Raw genomic sequence first — 6000 nt, 5'->3', positions numbered from 1 at the left:
CAATTGCATAAATAGTGTAATAGAAAAAACCGGCGTGAAAACAGTATAGTGTATACAAATAAAAGGAGTGGATACACTAATTAATTTATGGGCTAATTTGGCAAATAGTGTAGACAAATAAAAGGAGTGGATACACCAATTAATTTATTGGCTAATAGTGTAGACAAATGAAAGGAGTGGATACTGTAATTAATTTATTGGCTAAGTTGGCAAATAGTGTAGACAAATGAAAGGAGTGGATACGCGAATTAATTTATTGGCTAATAGTATAGACAAAAACAGGTAAGGACACTTATTAATTTACTGGTCAATTTGGCTAATAGTGTAGGCAAATAAAAGGAGTGGATACACTAATTAATTTATTGGCTAATTTGCAAAATAGTGTAGACAAAAATATCGTAGACTATAATTAATTTATTCGATAGCCAATATTGTAGACAAAAAAGTTTAATTTTTTATTTGTACTTTTGCTAAGTGTAATTAAATTCACTTAAATTAGTTTTTTAAGCGGATTAAAAGCATTATTCCATAAATTTCCGTTATTAGCCACTGGCTCAAAAATGTCGCTTTTAGGTAAAATCGATTTTACCAATCTTATCAGGCTTAAAATTGTCCATAAAATAATTATGGACAGAAGCGAAAATAAGCTCGTTATAATATTATATTTTTCGTACGCGTAACGAAATGCAAATTTCTTCGGAGATCCCGCGTGACTGCGCGGCCGTGTTAACCCGAGCTTAAAATGTATCCCTTATTCGCATCAAAACCCGGCTAAGTGTAAAATGAAAAACACTCTCCCTTGTATGTAGATTACTGATATAAAAAAATCTGAGAAAATTCGCATTGTCTAGATCTTAAAGCGATATTAAGGAAAAAGTATGAACATAATAGTTCCTCCTCTCGGAAAATATTTGGCATAAAAGCGGCATAAAGGGGAGAGTTCTTCTGAACTGACTTATGGCATTTTCGGCTCTAATAACCCCGTCTTAACCACCCCATCCCAGAGATATTTTATTTCTTACATAAACACTGCGAGGAAAACAGACATTTATTAACAATATGCGTAAGAGCGTTATTTTACACTCGCTGGAAGAAGTCACATTATTCGATGGTTTTAATGCTGAAAACCTGAGATTGCCGAATTATAAAATATTAATAATAATTATTAATATATATTATACGGTAATAATATTTATTGTATAGTAAAATGAATTAATTAAATTGAAAATTTATTTTCCATTTAAAAAGTCTTTATAAATGCATATTTTACTTCTAAGTACGTATGCAAATGAAAAACCGGAGAACTCGGCGGAAAACACCTTTCGATAGTGGAGGAGATAAATAACAGAGGAGTAGCTACCATGTAATACAAGCTTGTATTAATGATTATTATTGTTATTAAAAATAAGAAACTTTTTGACGATTTTTAATGTGATTTTTCGTTTGATCTAATAATAATAATAAATAATAGTAGGTTATTCGAGTTTTTATTTGGCTTAATACACCATATTGGAATTTTTTATTACAATAAAAACGAATATTAATATGATTAAATTTATCTCATCCAGAATATTTCGTGGGTCGCATAGTAATGTTCGAGAGAGGAGAGTCCAATTTTCGACTAGTTGGCCCATCTTCCATTTTCGGGCGAAGGGCGGGCAGATTTTGAGCGAAAATATTCCATAATAATAATTTTAGGAAATGCTTATCAAAAAGAAAAAAATAATAGATATGTTAAGCTCGCGTTAGAAAACGCCTAAGGTGAACGTCTAGACTCTAGACGTTCACCCTAAGCGTTTTCTAGACTCTAGAGAAAACACTGAAAACAGTCAGTATAGGTTCTGCGCAGGCGTTTTCTAGAGCGTGCTTAACCCGTCAAATAAAACGTTTGTTGAAATATACAATGTACGTTTTAATTTAGGAAATACCTATCAAAAAGTAAAAAAAAAAAATAATAGATAGGTTAAGGCCGCGCTAGAAAACGCCTAGAGAGAACGTGTAGAGAAATCAGTCACCACGCAATTATATTACGTATACAATCCTACACGTTAACTTCCCGCGTTTTGCAGCGCCGGCTTAACCTATCAATAATAGAAAAAAAAATCTACAATGTACGTTGTAGCTTTTGAATGTTTTCTTAGCGAAGTTAAGACAATTACATTCGCCCCGCCAGGTTGTATGAAAAGAGGGGGGGGGAGGGGGGGGGGACACCCGTTCCCGGGGAGGGGGAGGGAGCTTATAAAGTGGAGGGGGGGATGGGGGATGGGGGATGGAAGGGAGAAACCCGTTCCAAGAGTCAACTCCCGGCATCATTTGGGGGATCCGAGATAAATGAAAGTCTGGTCTGTTGATTCTCCGTTTTCAGATGGAAAATATATCATTTCGATTCACTTGTTGTTAGGCGGCAGACGCCTGCTTTCATTTATTCACGGAGCAATATTATGACGACGCAGGTGCACCTGTAATATAAGGTATTCATAAAATCAGAAGTATTTAATATGTTAAATATATCTTATGAGGGAAGTATCCGTCCCTCTATTTCGCTATTGTTATTCGCTTGAAGCATGTACTTAATTAATACGTAATTAATCATATCAGAAGTATATAAAATATATCTTTTGATGGAAGTATCCGTCTCTCTATTTCGCTATTGTTATTCGCTTGAAACATGTACTTAACAAATACGTAATTAATAGTATCAGAAGTATATAAAATATATCATATGATGGAAGTATCGATCTCTCTATTTCGCTATTTTTATTATTCGCTTGAAACATGTACTTAATTAATACGTAATTAATAGGGGTAGGTACATTTGTTCGAATTTCATTCGTCCGAACCGCCGAAATAACAAATGTTTTAATTGTTCGAATTGGACAACTTGTTTGTTTCATTCGTCCGAATCGGTAGCATCACTTGTCCGAATTCTGTCGCTAAATTAGTATTTCTTATTGCTGTTTTTTTTGGTCCGGATTTTTTTTAGTGCAAGAATAAAAAATAAAAAACTACATTGTAAATATCGTTGTTTGTTAGTAAGTGGGAATTGCGTTGAATGTTGTGGATATTTTAGGTTAGGTTAGGTTAGGTTCACGTTAATGTTACTATTTTCTTATATTAACAATATTTAAAAAAAACCAACCAATTCCTAATGTTCGAAAAAAAGGACAAACGATTATTCGAACAAATGAAATTCGCCAGTAAAGTTAACATAAATTGAACGACTAAATCACCAACAAAAGTTCGGACGAATGAAATTCGAACAAATGTACCCAAATCAATTAATAATATCAGAAGTATATAAAATATATATCATGAGGTAAAGAACCATCTCTCTGTTAATCGATTGTTAGTCGCTTAAAACATGAACTTGTGGGTTAATAAGGAAAAATTTAAAATAGTACTATGTTAACGCTGTTTTTAATTGGTAATTGCAACGGGGCACTTGAAACTAATACGATATAATTAATAGAAATCTATAGATCTTTTTCGATTCAACGAAATCAAATAAAATTCGTGTAATCAAAAGTGTATAATTAGATAAGTATCCATCTACTGATGTTGCTAATGTTTTTCGCTTGAAAAACGTTTCAGTAGAAAAATTAGTGCGATGTGAATTACATGATATTGTAACTTTCTAAAAATATTTCCTTGGAAAAATTGGCTTTATATATAAGGAGGCAGTAGAAATCCTAAAGCAGTATAATTTTTATGTTCCCCATCATCAGTAATAAATTCGGTAAATTTCATTGGGAAAATAGCAGAATCTGCCTTAATTATGATGACCTAGATGGACACTTCTCTCTTCAGAGATATTTTATTTACTCCTGCTAAAATGAACGGCGTCGTAAGTAAGACTTCAGGGCACCCCCTCAATATCCTCATAATCCTCTCGTTTTTTTCGGGTTTTTGTATCCGGTCTGTGGCTCAGATCGAATATTCGGAGCCGGATACGAAGCCATTTCGAGAAAGATTTCCATATTGTTCAACTTTGTCGTGCGTATTACGCTCCCTCGAGAGGGTCTAGTACAACAAAAAAACAAAGGTGGAAATTTTACCAATACATCAATTGATATACCTTTACTTTCTAGTTTTTGGTGAAATTCTATATCTCTTTGAAAAACTAAATAAAGTATGAGCACTTCTAAAAAATTGCATTTTGTGCGAAATATTTGATTTTGAAATTTAATAATTAGCTTCATCGTTGTTTGTGTAAGATCAAAGTGTAGCTAGTATCTTAAATTTGGTTAGATATTAATCGAAGTACATCTCTTACATATAATTATTAATTTCCCTATAGATGGATACTTCTTCCGTAAGATAGATATTTATATACTTCTAACCTTACCTATCATTCCGCGATAATTTACCACCGTGAAGACTTGAAGGTAAAGAATTCGATCCAATTATAAAGAATTTAATAACATTAGCATACAGTGTATTATCATTGTTACTTAATAATAGTGTCCCCGTAATAATAGTGTCCCATACTATTTGAAAAATAATGGAAAGTGTAAATTTAATTATCTATAAACCTTTTCTTTAGGGTCAGGGTGAAGTTCACTGGCACAAACCCCTTTTCTTTTTAATTAACACCAATTAGTGTTAGTTTACGGGAAAAATTAATAGGCCTTTGAAATAGACTTTTCGTTCCAGCTAACCGCGACTCCGCAACGCGTACGCCGCGATACAACAGTCCTTCGCCAAAGGCGAAGTAAGGGAGTCCCCATTTCCGACGGACTTTGATTATCCCAATTAGAGAAAACAATAGAACTCTCAGCCATCCGTCATTTTATACGCGCTGCCCCGCTAAGTTGTCATAACGACGGCCTATTGATTAGATCGAGCACTTAAGTCGTCAGTGGAGCTTAAGGGTGGACATTCCATTAGTCAGTTTTAGGACGTTTCTGGGGAGGGTCCGAAGAGAATCGCCCTTTATCTTAATTGGATCTTCGCTCGCCAATGTCTTCTCGATGGGAATTACCGGCTTCGAAGACTCCCGAGAACCAGAAAAAGTAATTGAACCGGGAAAATATGTCGGCTCAATGAAAAGGAAGAGACGAGCGTGGGCACTTTCGTTATAGAACGGCTCAGCTCGCGCTCCCTCTCGTGATATCCTCTCACATATTTCGAAATTGTGAGAGGCGAAATTGCCACTCCTTTCTATTCTGTTTTGCGAGGCAAATTCGGTGCTCCTATCTTTTCACTCTTCATTGAGAGGTGGAATCGGAGCTCCTCTCTATTCACTCTTCATTGAGAGGTGGATTCGGAGCTCCTCTCTATGCACTCTTCTTGTGAGAGGTGGAATCAGGACTCCTCTCTATTCACTCTTCATTGAGATGTGGAATCGGAGCTCCTCTCTATTCGCTCTTTATTGAGAGGTGGTATCGGAGCTCCTCTCTATTCGCTCTTTATTGAGAGGTGGAATCGGAGCTCCTCTCTATTCGCTGTTTATTGAGAGGTGGAATCGGAGCTCCTCTCTATTCTCTCTTTATTGAGAGGTGGAATTGGAGCTCCTCTCTATTCTCTCTTTATTGAGAGGTGGAATTGGAGCTCCTCTGTATTCTCTCTTTATTGAGAGGTGGAATTGGAGCTCCTCTCTATTCTCTCTTTATTGAGAGGTGGAATTGGAGCTCCTCTGTATTCTCTCTTTATTGAGAGGTGGAATTGGAGCTCCTCTCTATTCTCTCTTTATTGAGAGGTGGAATCGGAGCTCCTCTCTATTCTCTCTTTATTGAGAGGTGGAATTGGAGCTCCTCTCTATTCTCTCTTTATTGAGAGGTGGAATTGGAGCTCCTCTCTATTCTCTCTTTATTGAGAGGTGGAATCGGAGCTCCTCTCTATTCTCTCTTTATTGAGAGGTGGAATCGGAGCTCCTCTCTATTCTCTCTTTATTGAGAGGTGGAATTGGAGCTCCTCTCTATTCTCTCTTTATTGAGAGGTGGAATTGGAGCTCCTCTCTATTCTCTCTTTATTGAGAGGTGGAATTGGAGCTCCTCTGTA

Source organism: Leiobunum rupestre, chromosome 6 (assembly GCF_980474605.1).
Source record: "Leiobunum rupestre chromosome 6, qqLeiRupe1.1.hap1, whole genome shotgun sequence".
NCBI classification, from domain to species: Eukaryota; Metazoa; Arthropoda; class Arachnida; order Opiliones; family Sclerosomatidae; genus Leiobunum; species Leiobunum rupestre.
Note: the sequence above shows the minus strand (reverse complement) of the source record.